The sequence below is a fragment of the Ambystoma mexicanum genome, chromosome 1p (genome assembly GCF_040938575.1).
Source record: "Ambystoma mexicanum isolate Mex_15411 chromosome 1p, UKY_AmexF1_1, whole genome shotgun sequence".
NCBI classification, from domain to species: Eukaryota; Metazoa; Chordata; class Amphibia; order Caudata; family Ambystomatidae; genus Ambystoma; species Ambystoma mexicanum.
In genome coordinates this window covers 374,777,733-374,798,919 of record NC_090921.1, presented here as the reverse complement: position 1 = coordinate 374,798,919, position 21,187 = coordinate 374,777,733, and the positions used below count along the sequence as shown (strand labels likewise).

The following is a 21,187-nucleotide window of genomic DNA, read 5'->3' as shown; positions in this document are numbered from 1 at the left end:
AGTTTAACAATCCCGGCCACACATGCCTGGATATCCAAGACATGTACCGTGGGGGGTTTCATGGGGACAGTTATCCTCTCACTGAAAATAAGGTCCTATAACATGGTGGTATGCATTGTTTTTAGCAACTATTTCCCTTTCTAAAAGCTGTATCCTCCTGCTTACACGGTCATGGCAGGGGATTATGGAATTCACAATCACATGATAATGCAACCATAGGAAGGGCATATGTTATTTTCGCTGCATGTATTTCTTTCATGTATGTGTTTGTGTGTGGTGAGGTGCAATGAAGCCTGTCAATTTTGTTAGTATGTTCCCTCAGACCTCCCCTTTTTACCCCTGCCACAGCAGCATTACATTATAGATGGTTAGCTTTCAAAACGGGGTGCAGTCCACCTGCGAGTTCCGACTGACATGGCCGACAACACGAGCTACACGCTTGTGGCCTATCAGATGCCAATCTGAGCGCCTATGCTTATACAGCGATTTTTAGAGAGCGAGAAACAATAATTGGTCTCTGAGGGAACATTATTAAAATGCTGCATGCCCAATCCCAAACATAGCACGAGTTGACAACTCTCATCACAATTTCACATGGTCATGTACCCATATAAAATAGCCAGTTGCCCTAAAAACTTGAATTATACAAGAGGCATGCCAGTGGAATGTATTATTGGGAGGAAACAGCAAGTCACTCAATCATTGCCTTGCAGCCCAGCAGAAACTGGATGCCAGAATTTATTTTTAAATAGACAAACAGATTGTTGGCCGCTTCGGAATGTGTTTTTGAACTGTTCGCATTTCGACCCAAAAAAATGCTGTGTGTTCTCCTAACCTTCAGCAGAACAAGGCTAATTTACAGAGAGAAGCCAGACTTTCTCAATGTGCACTCAGAGTGTCGTGACATTAAACAAAGTGGTGTATTTCTTTGAAGTGCAGGCTGCGCGTCCCTACCGCTCAGAGTTTGCAGCATGCCGCCTTGCCATGGCTCTGCGGTGTCCTGGGCACAGGGGGAACGGGGAGAACAAGCTTCCTACCCCCCTTCTGAAATTGCCCACTTGTTCCAAAATCCTGCCTCCTCCTGCCACACTCCAGCTCCGCTCCCTCCATCTGGCAATACATGCCCACCACTTTCTTTGAGTGCCAGTCCTCGCAGAAGTGCAGGATAATACAGGGAATATATGTACGGCAGTGGGATTGCATGCTGCCATAGAGAGCCGCATTAGGGTGACTAACTGGCACTGCTACGCATTCTGGACAAAAGGTCAAGTTTACAGACATGTATGTATCCTGGGCAAAGTACAGAAACCAAGAATACATTTTGGTGCAGCACGGGCCTTATTGGAAAGTCACTGCAAGTTCGGGTTGACTGACTCACTACAGCCCTGAGCCCCAGAGCCCTGCTCGGGCTGCAAATCTGGATTCAGTGGAACAAAACAGATGGGTGTGGAAATAAAAGCACATTCTCGAGAGCCAAACACCTAATAGTAACATCACTAACTTGACAGCCAATCAGCTACTGCTTACATATCTAGCCACTGGCCCAACCCCCACAAATCAGTAAATGGGCCTTTTCAGACCCATTTTAAACCAAAACGTACTTAGTACAGTACCTTGTTTATTTTAAATTCAAAATACAGTACAATGTGTAACATAACTTGAAAGCTGCAGTAAATATATTTTAAAGCGTCATTCAAGTCAAACAACTTGAAAATCACATTAACAGATGGCAGACGCCATTTTGGAACTAAAAATGGCTGACAAATCCACCACACAGTAGAAATCCAGCCAAAGAGTGCAAAAGCAAGTGTGGCTGGAAGTAAAATGGGTGAGAATGGGAGGAAATGTCTGTACATTTCACTTAGCAATGGGCGTTAAATGAGTGGGACACATAGTCAAAGTACCATGTATCCATCCTCATATGCCAACCTGCACTGGAAAGCAATACAACAAAACTGCATACAAAGCCCCTGTTTCAAGCTCTCATGCTAAAGCTCTTATTTTAATGACAATAGTTTCAGCTTTATAGGTAGCACTTTCAGCGCCACTTAATAGCCAAAACTAACAAAGGAGCACTGTAAATGCCAGAGGCGCGCAGGGTTTGGGCTGGTAACAGAACAGGTGAAGTATAATGCGAAACACTGGAATACACTACCAGCTAGACTAAGATCTGAAGACTCTTTCTGGACCTTCAGAAAACAACTGAACACACATCTCTTTTATCAGGCAACCTGTAACTAAGGCATCCTCCCCAGTTAGCAAACACCTATAGAAATTACTATCTATGCTCAGCATATACAGCATCATGTCATCCACCCTTAATGTATCCATGTCATATATCGTAATGTTTGGATGCTACTCTGTCAATTTGCTATATGTACTGTTCTCCTATGTAAAGCTCAGCGCCCAGATGCCTCCGGTTCGGCACGTTATATAAATTGCAAAATAAATAAATAATATAGGGGTACACTATTAAACCTGCCAGAAGTCAAGATTTCCACACAGGTATAATGGCGACATGCCCTGTTTTTTTGTGGCTGGACAGCAGCAAAAGCCGAAAGGTACTGAATCTGGCGTTCCATATTGAGTTTTTGGTAGGCCAGTGACTTTTCAATTACAAAATGCACGTGCAATAAAGTAAAATGGAGGAAAATCAAGAATCAATGAAAGCAAATTTAAGCAGAAGTCATCCCTCCTGACTACCTCTTCCATCGCTGGTTACCTTACCCCTTTAGAAAAACATCTGAAAAAAAACATAGGGCTGCCTTCCTAAATATGCATGTATGTGATTTCAATACTACTTATTTAAGTCTGTATTTGTAACATATAGACAAACGTTTTCTGTAACCAGAGGTGTTTTTGACAACAGGCCTTCAATGGTCCAGTCCTGACAATGAACACATGAGTTAGTTCTTGCAGTTGTAGTCTTTGTTCATTTAAATTAATTTGGACTTGAGCACCTGGTAGTGATAGTCATTTGGTAAGCCTAACCAAAAAGGTTGCCTTACTTGAGCCGGAGGATGTATAAGCACCTTACAAATGCACAATAAAATAAAATAAATAAATAAAACACCTGCACTTAGAGGCCAGAATCGGGCATGAATGCAATATAAGAAATCAATGTAATGTTTTGTTTACTCTCTCTCTTTGGTGCTTTTGCAGAGCACTGAAGTGGTGCCCATTATTTGTGCCATTATTGTGGTGGGTTGTAAAGTGCCTGCACAACCATGGGGCAGCTTCAAATCTGAGGGTGAAGATATGTGTGGTGGGGTGGTAAGGAGAACTGATAGAAGGGGGTGATGGCCATAGTTGCCATCATGACCCATTCCAATCTGTAGGTGCTAATCCAGTGTTGTTGTTTTTTCTTTGCATTCTGGAATTTGTAGTTCCACTTTCCCCATTACAAAACTCGGACTACAAGTCCCAGAATGCAAAGAAAAAAAACAAGACTGGATAAGCAACTACAGATTGGAATGGGTCATCTTGGCAACTATGCCATCCGTGAGTAGCTCATCAGAGCTCTCAAGGTGGCCTTTTCCACTGCCTAAAGAACCATTCGGTCCCATTTTTTGGAATTCTGTGATTTGTAGTGGAAAACACAAAACTACAATTCCCAGAATTACCAAAAAGGAGAGTAGGTGGCTTTCTCTCGCTGCATGCATCTGGGAAACCTGCGAGCTCTGGTTCATCCAGTCCTTTGCCCTCTGCGACTGGTTATCGAGAAAACTGGCAGCAACAGAATAAACAACTCAAAAACAAGACTTGGCGGGTAACTCGCGCCTACTAAATTGAGAGCTCGACATAGTGCCAAAGTTGGATGACACAGGAGAGCATCTCAACAGCTGGGGGCACTGCAGAACGAGAAGACGCTGTGAGCGTCTCGTGCCAGGCGCTGCTGCAGTCACCCGGCATGCCGCTCTACAGTAAGCTCCCCCAGTGGTGTACTCTGCACCAGTCCTGCTGCGTTAGGCGGGTGAGGGGGGGGGGGGGGCAGCCATGCGATCGGTGCACTGTGCTGCAGTGGGCTGCAGTACTGCAGCAACGTCTCCAAGGTTACCGACCACCGCCAGGTGGAAGCGTGTGCCAAACAAAGTGTGAGATGGGATGGGGGCTGTCAGCTCATCTCCTGTCCCCGTTCGCCATCACTGCCCACTTACATTCACTACCCACACACCCATACCACCACCCTGCCTGATAACCCACTCTGCCCATGCACTCACCAAACCCACTCACCCACTGCCGCTTGAGTTGCACTCACCATCGCCGCCCAGGATGAGCGCGCCATTCTAACTGGGTGTAGTGGGTATGTCCCGGGGCAGCCACTCACCTCTTTCTCCCGGGATTCTCAGGTTGCGTTTCTTCCTCGCTCCACAACGCACGCACTTTCTCTCACGCTTTTCTTTGCTCCCTTTCTCCGTCTTTTTTTTGTGTTGCTTTTCTGCTGGCCCAATGCTTGGACTGCTGACGCAGCGGGGAATCCTGGAAGCGCAGTGTTTGACTAGTCAGCAAAGAACTGTACGCTGGGGGAGAGAGAGGTGTGTAAGAGAGGGGAGAAGAGAGGAGAGAGAAGAGAGGGATGAAAATTGAAGCAGAGAAAGGGGACAGGGAGAGGGAGCCAGCACGAGGAAATGAGAGAGGTGGAGGCCGAAGAAAAAGAGGGGGTGCAGAGCGGGAGAGGCAGAAAGAGGGGATAGAGTAAGTGAAAAGCCAAAGAACAGGGAGGGAGGGGGATCGTTGCGTTGCTAGGTGGTGCTTGACACCGTGGACCACCGCTGTGACGAATTGGATTCTGCCTCACAGGAGCACAAGGACGAGTAGGGGTAAAGTGACCCACTCAACCCTCACACTTCTACAAAACACAACGCAATCATGAAGGTAAAACAGGGGGACAATCAAGAAATACACCCCTTTTGCCTTTTGTGGTAACACGGGCCGAGGGAAGGCTATACTCTCTAGAGGGGTGTAACGGTGAACCAGTAATGACCCAAACAGCACAGTATCACAGTTCAAAACAAAGGGAATGTCCAATCAAGGTTCTATACAAATATAAACACTTTAATAAAACACACCATTTGCAAGTAGAATGAAATGGGATTAATATACAAAAACCCACCCCTAGGAAAAGAACAGAGAAGATGCAACAGACTGAAGAAAGCAGCAGTCAGAGCATAGTTTCAGGGGTGGTAGGTAATGTAGTAGCATAAAAAGGATATTGGGTTGAACACAGGATCAATCGTGACCGTACCAGTGCCCTTGGGTGGACAGAGTGGGCAGTTCAGTGTCACAGTACCTGCATTCAGTTCTGGGTCGGCTGACGCATCAGACCCAATGTCAAACCTTGATGCAAGCTGATCAGGCTCAGTTTGGGCATGTAGGGGCGAATGCGGGTGCTCTGTGCAGTCGAACGGCAGTGGTTCAAATGATGCAAGTTGAGGCGGTCCCAAGAATGCTTTGCAGTAGGCCAGGCTGAGTCAGGCTTTAGCCACTGCGAGAGGTCAGCAAGTGACATTCCAGAGGTTCGAGTCAAGGGGTGATCAAGGGTGCGTTGATATGCTATCAATGAGTCAGCAGTTCACTGGCTAGCAGGGCCGAGCCATGATGTCATATTTCGCTGGGTTCTTTCAAATGTATCCCTCACTAGAGGACAGCATGCAGAGGGAATGCAAGCACACTCACATACATATGCCGGCCCAGGCCTGCAATAATGACAGGAGCCTTCAGTAACTTGAACCTTCTTTATTCCTTTCCCCGAAGCCAACTGACGCTTCCCGGGGTCCCAACTGTGCATGCTCGAATATCGTGCATGCTGATCGGTCCATCTGATGGAGCTCCGAAGCTACGTTAACCGTGTCATTGTCAGGATACTACATCTCCCCCCGTCGAGCAAAACAAAAGTCACTTACAATTCTATCTTCACATTTTTTAATTCCATGTACGGGTCTTCTAATGCACCTAGTCGGCCTTGTCTGACGTCCTTCTGGCTCCTCTTCAGTCTCTTCCCTCACCGGCTCATGACATGAGGCCGCAGAGTTGTCCCTCTCATCCTGTTCTTGACCATCTTCCCTGTACAGCCTGAGCTGGGAGACGTTTCGAGTGACCACCTTGGTAGGAGAACGAGCAGTCACCATAGTTCCATTGACATGGGATACCGTCAGATAGTCTGGATCAAATCTCGAGTCTGGTTTCCTGTCTGGCTGTCTACAGACAAGCACCTTTTCTCCTATTTTCAGTTCAGAGCTCTTGGCTCGTCTCCTGTTATCGGCATATGTCTTCATGTCCTGTTTCTTGCGTGCAACAGTCGCTCAGGCTTGTTCCATATTCTCATTTGGGTCACTTGCCAGTCAGGGAAGTCTGGTTCTGATTCACCTGCCAAATAACAACTCTGAGGGACACTTTCCGGTCGGGCCCTGTGTGGAGTTTCTGTAGTCCCGCAGCATGTTACATAGAGATTGATTAAGGGATTGTAGTTCATTCTGTCAGAGGACTCTCAAGGCTGCCCATTAACTGCTCCACCATGCCATTTGCTTGTAGCAATAGGAGAGTTATCTTTCTGTGGCGGATACCCATGTTTTACATGGCTTTTTCAAACTCCAAGCTGCTGAATGGCGCATCATTGTCTGATTTAAGGACTTCAGGAATACCCGATGCGGAGAAGATGCTATCGAGCACCGGTATGACAGCACTGGCAGCCGTGGACAATGTCATGTGTACTAGAGGGAATCTCGAATACTCATCCATGATGACCAGCCAAGCCTTGCTCTCCCCAAAAGGACTGAAGAAGTCAATCACCAGGTGGGTTCAAGGGAGCTCCCGCATGTTAGACATCTTTTGGGGTTCAGGATTATTAGGCTTGGACGTGCACTGACACAGGTGTCAGGCACCAATCGTGTGTTCCACCATCTGATCTAGTTCTGGGAACCATATGGTGTCTCTCACCTCTGTCTACGTGGCCACCATCCCCGTGTCCTTCATGAGCTAGATCTACGACCAGTTGCCGCAGGTCCATGGGAATCAATATTCTTTGTCCTCACATGACGAGCCCTTCTGCAGGTATCGATAATTCCGCTCTTATGTTCCTGAAGGCCTGAGGTTCTATCATGGCACGTGCTCTGACTTGGCTGTTTGTGAAGTCTGTGTCTCTCCACCTTCCGGACCTAATCAGGTCCTGTTTCTGCTTCAGTGTGATGTCCTGTTCTGTGTGTTCCAGGATCATTGTTGGAATGATGGCACTTGGGGGCCCATGATGGGTGAGGAAGTTCACATCTGCTATTGAGTGGTTGGCGGTGTACAGTAGTGGGTGCCGTGACATGAAATCCACCGGGTTGTATTCCTTTCCCGTTTTGTGGACAATCGCAAAAGTCCTGCAATTGCAGGCTTCATCTCTCTATCGTGGTGGCATCTTGCATTTATAGCTTCCGTAGATGGTCACCATCGTGAAGGGCTTGCCAAGGAGAAACATCTGAAAGTGTTTGCAAGCCCATATGAGGGCCAGACCCTCATTTTCAGGTTGCAAATATCTTGTTTCTACCTCCGACAGGCTCTTGCCAGCATAGACATTTACTGTTCTGTGGGATTCCCACCCTGGTCGCTGTTTTGCCAAAATCGCCCCCCAGGCCAACTGGACTAGCATCCACAGTTACTTCTGTGCACATGTTTGGGTCGAAGTTAGCCATGCGGTCAGCCGAGGAAATGTCTTTCTTTATTTGTGTGAACGCCTCCTCACATTGCTTAGACCATCTGAATACCCTACCCTGCTTGGTGAGTTCTCTGAGCGGGGCACTGGTAGTCGCAAAGTCTCATATATATCGGCTTCAGTAGCGGCCATCCCCAGGAAGGACTTGACTTCACTGACATCCTAGGGAGCTGGAACCTCAGAGATGGCGGCCACTTAGCTTGGAACAGGGCTAATGCCTTCGTGTGAGAAAATGTGTCTGTAGAACTTGAAACACTTATGTATGAGCGCAATATAAATAAAATATCACATCATATCATAGGTGAGATTTGTGAAACATGCACTTGTCCTTGTTCAGTGTCAGGTCGGACTCTCGGAGCGCCATGCAGACTTGATGAAGAGCTTGATCGCCCTGAGTGATGATGGCTCCAACACCAGGATATTATCACTGTAGTTGAAACAATTACTCACATGAAAAAAATCACTCTCCGCAGGCTCTCTTGAAATATTTCAGCTGCTGGGCAGATGCCAAAACTGAGTCTCTTGTATCTGAAGAGTCCAATTGGTGTGGCAAAAGTAGTGATGTGTCGGTACTGTTGGTCTATCATGATTTAATGATAGCCTTTCTTCAGGTAAAGCTTCAAGAACACTTTTGCCCCGTTTAGCAGGCTGATCATGTCATTCAGGAGCATTCCAGGAGGCCTCTCACGCCTGATGGCCTTGTTCGCTTGTAGGATGTCGACGCATATCTGTATCTTGTTGGGGGGTACTCTCTTGGGTACAGCCACTATGGGAGACCACCGGCCGGTTCAATTATTCCTTCCTTCAGCAAGCACTGTAACCCTTCTTTCCAACAAGTGGTTGTGGATGAACTGGTATTCTCCTAGGCTGCTGAGCCACATGTGTTATGTATTAGTCACATACATCCGATGCCCTCAAACAGAGTCGGGAAGGCTTGTGTGATTGACAGTCTGTGTTGCATGGTGTAGGACACAGCCGCAATTTCATCTTAAGAGCAGTAGTGCACCCTAGTAGTTTGCTGCCAGGGATTTCCCCTTGCAGTACGTGAAATTCGTTTCATGAACATTTCTCTTTGTAGCGGATTGTTGTGGAGAATATCCTGTGATTTCGCATTCGTTCTCTCGCAGCCCACTGAAAGACTCTTTGATCAGATGAACTTAGTTTTGGTCGGGACACCATTCTGCAATATTCTGATATACACATGATGTTTAGGGTGACGCTGGTACCGATGAGGAACTTGGCTTGGTGATCACCCACCAAGCAGTGTCTTCTGTGAGATGCCTGCACTAGCGGCCAAGTTCCCTTCCCACTCAGGAAGATGCACCCTGCCCAAAACATATGCCTTTCCTCCACCCTCACAGCCTGATTCCCATGTCCTTCCACCACCCTCACTCCCCAACACCCAAGCATTTCCTCTACCCTCACTCCCCAACCCATGCCCATCCTCCAACCTCACTCTCCGAAATGCATACCCTTCCTCCACCCTCAAACACAGACCAATGTCCACAGAATTGCTGTGCTTCCCCGATCCAGATGGAGACTTTGATGCACGCATGTCAGTGCATTGAGACCGGTGTCATTGAACACAGGTAATGGATTCGTCTGTTGGGGTAGGAGATGCAGAGCTCTTGGAATCAAGTCCATGGATGTGCTGCAGTGTCAGCAGCAAAGCATGTTGCATGGATTCCTGACCCACAGATATGGCCTCTGTTAGTTCTTGCATTCTCTTCCTAACCACAGTATTTGAATCAGTGGCTTCTGTGAAGTATCTGCCCTTGCGGCCAAGTTCACTTGTAAAATGCACCCTGCACTACGTTCTGCATTGCTTGTACATGCTGTATCTGGAGATTTGTGAGTTCCTCTATTCTTTGCTGGTGCTGCTCCATTCTTGTGAACCTTTTCCATATCGCTGGCAGGGATTCTTGTTGCAACTGATATGGTGGGTGGAGAGGGGAGGGAGTGTCACCTAGGCAGTGCATTCCACTTCCGTCATCCCATCAGCTGCAGTGTCTTTGGCCTCTGTGCCAATATTTGTGTCCACATGGGGCTGCCACTGGGGACCTCGAGCAACAGACAGAGGAACACAGAGAAGAAGATGCTTTGGTAGCCTGTTGATTACCGTGAGGAGGACGGGTATCAGCATTGGCTACGGTGTGTGCCGGCTCACATGATTGCATGGGGTCACACTTATATACATTCATGGAGACATTGCATTAATCACTGTCATTTTTTTTGATGTGCACTTTGTGCAATGTTTCAGGTATTCACTTAGCAATTCCCGTTGAATATCCTTTGGACATTCATTCTGCAGGAATCTATCTTCCCAAGTTAGCCAGTATTACTCCTGTATTTTCAATGCTGACAAACCTGGTTGACAGGACAGCCAATAAAAAAGGGGCACATATTCTCCAAGATTAGGGTGGTGGCATGCCAGTGTTTATCCCCATTTTAGGGTCCATGGGATAACATTGGTGTTTTGGCAGTATTTCCCTGTGAGTGGATCCGGTCCCCTGTGTTTCAGCAGTCTTCTGCGTCACGCTGCAACATTCCTACCACCTTGGCCTTGATATTGTTCTAGATGGTGTTCTTCCTTTGTATGGAAGTCTTACCGTACTGGGCACCAAATAGTTCCTCTGCATTGGACACAACCTCCTCTTCTAGCACATGCAGTTCCCCTCCACTGAATTTGGGCTTTTTGGTATTGTGGCCTTCTCTAATCACCTTCCATCTTTCCTGTAAGTATGGGCGCTGGATGGCTACAGGAAGAGAGGGGTTTTAAATGGATTGTGATTTTAAAGATGCCATCCGCTGAGCATGCAATTTGCGGCATGATGCTATTTGTGTGCTGTGATGCTGTGTGTGTTGTGTTTCCACACCCTGATGTCAGTCAGGTTTTCGGTGTGTAATAAAACACAATATAAAATAAACACTTTTGCTCGGCTCAAATTATCCTTGCTGAATTACTGTTTGGTAAACCCTCCAATTATTTAACAGTGGATTTACCAATCGGAGAAGCCTTCCACCATCTTTCCCTTTCCTGTCTCCTTCACTTCCTCTGGAGCAAAGCACTTTGGGTGCGAGATCAAAAGGGCAATGTCCACTCCAGCCAAGAGCAGGAATTGGTCCCCTAAAGTAGGCTAGCTTTTCACACTTGTGCCTTTAAAAGAAGGAGGCAGCTGTCCTGGGCCCAGGTATCAAAGGAGCACACCTATTCAGGAGGACTAGCCCCACACAAGGGTGCTGCATACCAAAGTTCTTTGTTGTCAGTAGGAGGGAAAGGTGCAGGAGTAGGATAGGCATGAGTGCTCTGGACACTGGAAGAAGCCTTCCACCATCTTGGTTTCTCACTGTGGGCCTCATTAGGGGGTCAGCAGTAAAACTCACCGGTAAGCGGTGAGCTACCGCCGACCCCGTAACCCTGTTTCCACCGCCTGACATCCCCGTGCCACCGGGATATCATAGGCGGCGGCGGACCGATTATTTCCCATTCCAATGGAGTTCCATAGGACTCTATGGGAATGGGAAACCTGAAGCACCAGCACCGTTAGTAACGGTGCCGGTGCTTCATTGAAAAGCCTACCGGTAAGGGCCTGAACTCCTGGCAGGTCAGGCCTGCCGGGAGTTCCATGCTCCTACCAGCAGACACTTAGTTTGGCGGTCCAGAATGGGTGCCGGTACGTTGCTACCAGCACCCTTATATCCGGACCACCAAACATGTAATGAAGCCCTGTGTCTCTTTCCCTTTCTTGTCTCCTTCACTTCCTCTGGAGCAAAGCACTTTGGGTGCAAAATCGACAGAGCAAAGTCCGCTTGAACCAGAACAGGAATTTTCCCCCTAAAGCATCCTAGCTTTAGACCAATCACCTGAGGACTTGTGCCTTGAAAAGAAGGAGTCTAGCAGCCCTTTGGCAGAATTTACTCAGTTCCTCAAGGATCCATTAAGGCCAAGAAGACTTTCTGAGCATCCTCGTCTGGACTTCCTTTTGTGAAAACAAGGAAATAATATGAGGCAGGGTAACCAAAAAGGAAACACACCAAACACAGGTTACAAAGGAACATACAAAGTACTTTATTTTATACTGAATCCGGTTTCAAAAGAACAGAACAAAATTCAGATAGCTATCGACCCTTAGTACAACACAGCGAACTCCGGCGTGGTTCGGTGTGCTCAGTGAGTGCAAATATTCATTGAAACAGTCAGGCTTTTATACATTTCAAGCCTGCTGTTCAGCCCTCCTTTGGGTTAACCATTCCATAAATACGTTACTGCTCTAGGGTCCCTTGCCAGGTCAAATCTAGTTCATCTTAGGTTTATACATTAACAAGGAGAAATGGTAATAATGTATGCTGTAGGCCTAACATTACAATGCGGGACTTAATTTATACAATATAGTTAAGCAGGTGTTCTCATTCAATTATAGATCAGTTTCGGTGATACAGGTAAACCATTGCACACAGGTCAGCAGAAGGACAAGGTCTCAGCTCATGACCCTAACAAGTGGCCTGCAGGCAAGTTATACATTAGCTGTACAGAGGTCATGACAATCAAGTTCTGTTCTGAATAACATAGGCTACCATTTTAGCTCACATGGTGACTTTATAGAGCAGGAAAACCTAAAATGGCGGCTTGACCCAAAAGGACAGTTTACATGGTATCTAAGGTCAGGACCTTGCAATGCGAGTTTATTCACATGTAGTTTATAAGCAGCTTGTTAGCAGCTTGGCGTAGGCCAATATACATATATTCAGAGCAATAGGAGGCACGATATAATTTCTAGTTTGACAAACCCTCCTTTTGGCCTATGCCAAGTGCTAAACTACTTCTGATCTCCCTGCAAATAACTCCATGTGTCATCGTCCATACACCCTGAATAGTTGTCAGAAATATCTATCGCCATTAGATCTTTTACTAAGATCTCTTTCAGTACATACTCCTTAGAGGTTTTATCCGGGGCATACACTTTATGTCCTATTGTACCTATCGCCTGAGCGCAACATCCCCCTAGCATTGAACATATACTTGGTAGACATTGGATACAACAACAAAGAAATAGCAGAATTCCCAAAATAATCAGCAAGACTGAAAGCAATTTCCAACCCCAAGACCGCAAGAAGTCCCAGAACCAAGCGCTAAGATCCCAATTTCCCTCGGGAACATGCACTTCTGAACTAAGAATGTGCAGATTCTGTATTGCCTTAAAAATTGTCGGCGAGGAATCTGGTACGAAAACACAGCAAGCGGAACCCACTAATTTGCATACTCCACCTCGTTCTGCCAGAATGACATCTAATGCCATCCGATTTTGGAGTGCTACCAATCTTATTGCTTTTTGTTCTAGTGAAATATTGTAGAGTATGTCCGTGGTCTGGTTGATCATTCTCTCCAGTACCCTTGCTAATCCCCTAATGTTCTCAGAGTTTGTTATTTGTCCCCAAAAGGGCACAACTGATTTTGCTATATCTCCCAATACTTGCCCAGGGCTATCTCCATTCTTGTCCCGCCGTGGGCGAGCCTTAGAAACCTCCAATGTACTAGCTACAAATACCCCGGGTAACAGGATTCCTAAATAACAGGTTACCTGCAAATCCTTGGGCAACCAGGAAAATGCTAAACTACCACAAACAAAATAAACAGGCCCCCCTACATACAGAGGCCCGTTTTCTCCAGTCAAATTTACAATGTTCATACAACCTTCAAAATCTCCCATTGGCCGAGTGCCATTTCTTTGTACACAAAAGGGGACCGAGTCAGGGCTATGATTTATAGAGTAAGAAGGAGGCACGGCATCCTTATTGCCTATCGGAGCCATTTTAAAGGAAATTAAAGTTTGAAAAGGAAGAGACAGTTTATCAGACGGCCTAATAGAACCGACATTAGGTTTACTTCTATTTGCAAAAAGCGAGCATCCCAGGGGAGTTAATTCACGTTTCTCGAAATCATTCAAATTAGTTCCATCAAAGTTCCCTGAGATGCTATCATTCCAACGGCCAAAGAATAGTGCTCTAAGAGAGGCATAGCAAGCAGTCGTTAAAGGTAAAGGGTGAATATACCATCCCATTCCCTTGTTCCCATGTTGCGGTAAATGAGTGCAAATCCAACAATTACTCTTATTAAAAATGGCATGCGTTGCATTCATTACTATCATTAGAGTGTTATTATGATACTTTTGTCTATGTTGGGAGTCTCTAGGGGACAGAGTGTGAAGGTGTACAGAGGGAGTCAAAGCAGTCGGTACAATCTCGGTCGGTAGTAAAGGTTTTAGAGGATAGATTTCTTCAAAGTACCAAAGTCCTACAGCAGTAATTGCAAAAATAACAATTATTGTTATCAAAACACAGTAGTACGTTTTCGGGGCCCAGGCACATTGTTCATTGTCCAAGTTAGTCACCCCCTTATTCACAAGTCGAGTGCGGGGAGCAGCAGTGGAGGTGGCAGGCATTGTAGTTCCTCAATCGACAACCCCAATGTTCGTTGCTGGCGACGCTACGGTCGCGCGATTTCTTAGTCCTTCCCAACCTTAGCCAGCAGAATCCCTTTTTTTCCCTTTTGTTCAACAGAAACTTTCTTATACAAAGGAAAACTTTCGATCACTTCTCTTTCTCAAATGCACGGAAAAACCCGTGCCGTAGTTCTATTTTCTTCGTCGAAGGTTGTACCTGGTGGTACCCAAGATTGTTTGGTCCGAAAATAAGGTGTCGTCACTTCCTGAGGGAAGCGACGTATCGGAGGCGACGGAAGTCGCAGAGCTTGAAACAGTATTTTCCGGAAGTGATTTTTCAAAAGAGTGCGGAGACGAAATGGACTGTTCCCCAAGCTCCACGGGCTCAGAGAAATTCTCCGACGCACTCACAGCGCTGTTTGCTACTCCAAGATCAGGGACTGTAGCATCAGCGAGGGGTTCTGCTTCTTCTGTAACGTGTGGCGTCGGGTGAGGAAGTTTCTTGACATGCGTCGCGTGGATCCAGTGTTTCTTTCCAGCCACCCGCACTGCTGTCCGAGTGACCAACAGCACCTGGTAGGGTCCCTTCCAACGAGGAGCGAGACAGGAAGACCTTTCGTAGGCCTTCACTAGGACCCACTTCCAGGCTGTATATCGTGTCCTGGGCCCGTGAACAGTACAGGTAAAGCTGAAAACACCTGGTGATAAATGAAATACAGGTTTTTAGTCAACTGGCTACAATAGTCTGAAAGCAATACATTTTCTACATTCCTCAATGCCCTAGGCTTCGGAAGACCCCAGATATTGGCAGGTCTCGCCATTACCACCTCAAATGGAGAGAGCCCAGTCTTAGTTTGAGGGGTTGTGCGCATGGCTAGTAACACGATCGGTAAGGCGTCCGGCCATTTTAGTTTGGTGCCGGCACACGTCTTAGCGAGCTTGTTTTTTATGATACCATTGTGTCTTTTCACTAATCCGGCGCTCTGAGCATGTCTGGCCGAATGGAATCATTTGTCAATTTGCAATGCCGTACATATCTGTAGAATTACAGCAGCGATAAAATGCAGACCATTATCCGACCAGATAACTCTCGGCAAACCGAACCGTGGGAAGAATTCCTTTAACATGGTCTTTGCAGTGGTCATGGCTGTAGCGTCTTTAACAGGGAAAGCCTCGACCCACTTACTAAAGGCGCAAATGACCACAAGGACATATTTTAGATTGTTACATCGCTCCATTTCAATAAAGTCAAAGTGAATCACTTCAAACGGGACAGAAGGAGGCCCAAAGCTACCTCTTGGAGTTGCTGTCCCCTTTCCCACATTGTGTTGTAGGCAAATCATGCAATTTTGGACATAATGCTGGGCAATTTTTGAAATTGTATCATTTACCCAGACTTTCTCTAACATTCTCGTGATCTGTTGAGCGCACACATGTGTGGGACCGTGTGCCATGGTAACCATCATTACTATATAGGCATTAGGAAGCAACCATTTCCCTTCAACCATGTCCACCCAACACCCATCATCATCGAGTTTCCCCAAGCCCTCAGCCCACCTCTTGGATTCCTCTAATGTGGCGTCGGCTTGGATATCCCGTACAGACCCGACACCCTCATCCATTGCATAGGCATCTACAGTCTCCCTTGAAACATACATCTCCGTGAAGAGATCAGAGGCAGTTTGTCTAGCTATTTGATCAGCGAAAGCATTCCCTTTCCCTACATCATCTATAATCTTGCGATGTGCTGCACACTTAATGATTGCTAACGGACTAGGGAGCGCAAGCGCTGCAAGCAATTGTACTATCAGGGAGCCATGTTGGATCTTGGTGCCATGCGAAGTTAAAAACCCTCTCTCTGACCAAAGTCTCCCAAAGTTGTGAGCCACCCCAAAGGCATACTGGCTATCAGTATATATGTTTACTGTTAGCCCTTCGGAAAGCTCACAAGCTCGAGTAAATGCTATAATCTCTGCGGCCTGCGCAGAGTTATGCGTATTTCTCTTGGTCTCCACAACCGTACTTAATGTAGTGACTGCATAAGCAGCTGTGGATGTACCATCCAGTAGTTTGAAGCAGGAGCCATCACAAAACAGCTCCCCTTGTGGGTTATCCAAAGGAGTGTCCCTCAAATCAACTCTGCCTTTTGTATCTTGTTCAGTAGTATACAGGCAGTCATGTGACTCTTCGTCACCGCAAACAGTATTTTGCGGGAAAGGTAGGAGTTCAGCCGGATTAAGAACGCAGCACCTCCTAATTTGAATGTGGGGAGCAAACAAGATTAATTCATATCTTGTCAGTCGTGCGGAAGTGAGGTGTTGCGTTTGAATTTTGTTCAATAGAATATCTACAGAGTGAGGCACCATCAGGGTTAAATCATGGCCTAGGACCATTCCCTCACTCTGTTTTACAGATGCAGCAGCAGCAGCGACAGCGCGCCAACATCTTGGCAAAGCGCATGCAACAGGATCAAGGGCGGAAGAGTAGTAACCGCATGGCCTATTCTTCCCTCCATGTTCCAGCCAAAGCACATCCATCACATTCATGCACAAACAACACAAAGGCCTTCTCATAGTTTGGTGTGCCCAAAACTGGCGCCGAACATAATGCAGTCTTGAGCAACTCGAATGAATGTTGATGCTCCGTATTCCATGGCAATGGCGAAGAAATACCCTTCTTCGTCAAGGCCAACATCGGTTTTATCACTAGTGAGAAGTTTGGGATCCATAACCTACAGTAAGAAGCCATACCTATCAAGGCTCTAACTTCCTTTTGTGTATTTGGGACAGACATGCCAGAAATGTGTTTTATTCTTTCAGGTGTCAATCTTCTTCCCTCCTTTGACAGGAGATAGCCTAAATAGGCGACCTCCTGGCAACAATATTGAAACATTTTAAGCGAAGCTTTGTGACCATGCTTAGCTAGATGGATGAGCAACAACACAGTGCCCTCTTTACAAGAGCTCTCAGAGTCAGCAGCTAAAAGCAAATCATCAACATATTGAAGCAACGTACAAGTAGGGGGCAATCCAAGGGTATCAAGCTGCTCTTTCAAAGACCTACTATAAATACTAGGACTCTCAGTATAACCTTGAGGTGCACGAGTAAATGTGAATGAGCGTCCCCCTAAGGTGAACGCGAACAAGTATCTACTATCCTCATGTATAGGAATACTGAAGAAAGCATTCTTTAGGTCCACAACACTGAAGTGAGTAGTCGTAGCTGGAATCATGGTTAATATTGTCGTCACATCAGGCACAATTGGAAATTGCGGAGCGACGACTTTATTAATGGCACGTAAATCAATTATAAAACGAAATGGAATTGCATTATCACCTTTTTTGTACACGGGTAAAATCGGACTATTGCGCAAACTTCCTGCAATCTCCTCAATCACCCCACGATGCACAAAATTGGAAACAATGCTCTTCAAAGCTTGCTCGCCTTCAACTGAGATCCTATACTGTGGAATACGGGGCAGCTTAATTCCATGTTTCAAAACTATTTTAACAGGCTCAATCTGCAAAACACCGACATCATTGTCATCAACTGCCCACAAACACTCTGGTACATTACTGAATTCTGGGGGCAAAGGTCTAGTCAAGAATTGCGAAACAGAACATTGCTGTGGTGAAATCGTCAAACGCACTCCATCAGAAGAACAATGAATTACCGCATTTAATTCCTTCAACAGATTCAACCCAAGCAAATTCTCTCCACAATTCGAAGTCAAGAGAAATGGACAGTGGTCCGTAAAGGGACCCAAAGAAATAGGTATCGGTGAAGAAACCGGACAAACAACTGGTGTGCCAGAAAACCCTACAGAAACATTGGTTTGCCCTGACAGTGGAATGTTTGGAACCCGAGAATGATCAATGGAACACTTCTGTGCTCCAGTGTCTATCAAAAACTGATGTTTCCTACCTCCCACTACCATTTCAACGTAGGGACCTTTCTGATTAACGGGAATAGGTGTAGGTTCCAAACCCTGCTTCGGGCAATCCTAACAAAACAAAATATCATCAAAAGGAAGCTCTTCAGATAGATATGCAGCAGAAGGATGATCAAATATGTTTCTAGTATCCACACTCGAAGTCTGATTATCCTGTGAAAAAGGTTGTTGGGGATCCTGCGAAAACTGGCCTCTACCAGGGCCCCCTACACCCGGGCGACCTCTGGATCGTCTACCCATATTTCCAAATGTGTTATTCGACCTCTGTCGAAGGACGGGGCATTATGCACGCCAATGACCCTCCTGGCGACAATAGGCACACTGGTTAATATTCACAGGACCCAAGGGCACATTCCCTTGTGGAACATACTGACCTCTAATCTGCGAACTACCCCCTCTGGGGCCTCTAACAATTTGCTGTAACAATACTTTAGTCTTCAAATCACCTTTTCTCTTCTCGACTCTATCTTTTTCATTATTGACACGGTTCTGGTAGTACTGAGCCATGTGCAGTACTTCTGATTGGGATTTCGCCTGCCAAGCGCTCTCAGAAGACATAATTTGTGACTGGATGTCAGGCAGCAATCCACGTACAAATTTGTCCACAAATAATCTTTTCCCAGACTCTGTGCCTAAGTCTTGTCCACTGAAATCCGAGAATACCTGTTCGAACCGATTAAAGAACTCGGTAGCACCCTCAGATTTTCCTTGGACACAGGCCGTAAGCTTGTCCCAAATAATTCTCTTTTCGGGGATTATAATTTTCAGTTTTGCAATGATTCTGTCAGGCAAAGTTAGTATCACCTGAGGTGGTCTCTCACCAGCTGGCCTTTCCCCATCAAGCCTAACTATGTTAGCCCATGTATCTCCCAACCCTGGTACATCGTCTATAGTTCTAACTTGTTTCCACAAATCTACAGGCAGGAGTACAGGGAATAACAAATCAATGTCGCCTACGGTAAACACTGAGGACTGCAAAACGGACTCTATCTCTTTATAGAACCCTGTCGGATTTTTCCTAATGTCAGGAATAGTTTGTCTAATAGTATTCACTTCCTGTCGTGAAAACGGGACGTGAACAAACTGCGATACATAATGTGAAGGAATGTCCACAGCAGGTGTACCTGCTGCAGCATTAGCAGGAATCTCAACCTTTGGGACAAATGTCGGAGGAACCTCTCTCATAGGCAACTGAGATGTAGGCAACTCCGAACGCTTATTAAGCAACAGAGCTAAATCGAGCGCTAAAGCAGTTGAAGAAGTGTCAAGTGAAAAAGCTCTCTTATAAATGCTCAATAACTCTGTGGGACAACTAACCTTTCTCTTTAAACATTCATCCTGCAGGTACTCTACCATTACCTGTATCACTTTCCTCTGCATTTCTAGCGTATATTGACTGTATGTGTCATATACCTCAACTGGAGTTATCGATATGTCTGAAATCCATCTAATCGCATCTTTTGTACAAATTCGCGCCTCCTCAGATGTCGATTTATGACACGGAAGAAATCGTTTCTGTACATACATACTTTCTTCTTCGTCATCCTCATTCCGTAACCTTTCCAACTCCTTTCTATACTCAAATATCCTGTCAACATGCTCATGTACCTTCTCCACAGTGTCTCTTGAAAACGCTAAAGTATTCAGGTCCCTCAACCCTTGTGGGAGGTCTGCATTATTTAATTTACCCCACATTACACATAAATGAATCCCTAAACCTTCAATGAAAACATTTTTCTCAGGAAAATTATCCACATTAGAAAGTGTGGCAAGAACATTAGCTCGATCATCTCTCTCCATACAATGCTTAGCCCATGCAAACAAATCCTGTTTCTTTTCTGTAGGAACAGTATCACGAGTAACAATCCTCGACCCCGCACCCTGATCAATTACAAGCGGTACAGAACTACTTGGGAGTGAGGGTGCAGGCAAATTCAATGGAGGTACTATTACTGGTGCAATGGGAAGAGGCAGAGGAGCAGGTGGAGGAACAACAACCGGAGGAACAACAGGTTGAGCAGGAAGAGCAGGAATAACAGCAGGAAGAGGTACAGCAGGAGGAAGAGGAACATACGGAGGTGGTGCAGAGGCACCAGGCCTTCGTTCATTTAACAATTTGTCGATAAACTCATCAGAAACATGAAGATCTTTAGAAGGATAGATTTTTTGAATACCGAGTGAGAAAGCCCTGTCCATATTCCTAACCGACTCAGACTGTTTGTCCTGATCATATAACAACGCCTTTTCAGCATTTGTTTTATGACGGCGCAAATGTTTTTCCCTACTGCTGCAACGCTTCTCTTTTCCAATTTTGCAAAACATCAAATGCTGCAGGTCTGGCCTTCTTTTTTAACAAGACTGACTCTAAATATTCAATACGAGGGATCTCAAAACTACCATTGACTGGCCACTGAAGTTCGGAGGCATGTCTGGTTTGTCGGTGCCAAATTTTATTAAATACTACACTTCCAATGCCATGCTTACAGTACATAGTACATGCCGGTGACCCCTCCTGCGGTGCCGGATGGCTAAATTCCAAAGATTGTCTATCGCTGCGGAATAATGCCCTAAAGCAGCTAGACAATTTCCCAGGCATTTATCAAATACTCGGTGTTACCTGGTCAATAATTGTGTCTGCAGATACAATGCGCCAAATTCAAATTGTCAGGGTTGAATTAAGAGTCGGGTAACGACTCACCTGACCAAACCTAAGGAGGACCGATCGGTTTACAAAGGATTTACCTAACGAATTTTACCTTGTGTATGGTGATTTCGGCAAATCTGCCCGCCTCAAAAAATTGACCCTCGTCAAGATGCCGTCTCAGACCACATGGCTATCATCCAGGGAACGGATCGTGCAGCGCTGTTGAGGTGTCGCGTCTCGTTCAGTCGGGCCCGTTATGTCACACCGTCCGATCCCGGTCCGATAGCTTGCGTCAACCTTCAATAATCCGGCATCAATCTTGAGGGTCCCTATTCCGGGCGCCAACTGTGAAAACAAGGAAATAATATGAGGCAGGGTAACCAAAAAGGAAACACACCAAACACAGGTTACAAAGGAACATACAAAGTACTTTATTTTATACTGAATCCAGTTACAAAA

The 21,187-nt window shown here is 45.9% G+C and overlaps 1 protein-coding gene across 1 annotated transcript in view; it reads right to left on the bottom strand.

Moving 5' to 3' along the window:
- HAPLN4 (hyaluronan and proteoglycan link protein 4) overlaps nt 1-4,514 on the bottom strand; it is an 805,823-nt gene extending 801,309 nt beyond the window's left edge. Inside the window, exon 1 of the mRNA XM_069649117.1 lies at nt 4,328-4,514. The gene's annotated coding sequence lies outside the window, so the exon portion shown is untranslated. The remainder of the gene's footprint in view (nt 1-4,327) is intronic.
- Between the last annotated feature and the right edge of the window lie 16,673 nt (nt 4,515-21,187).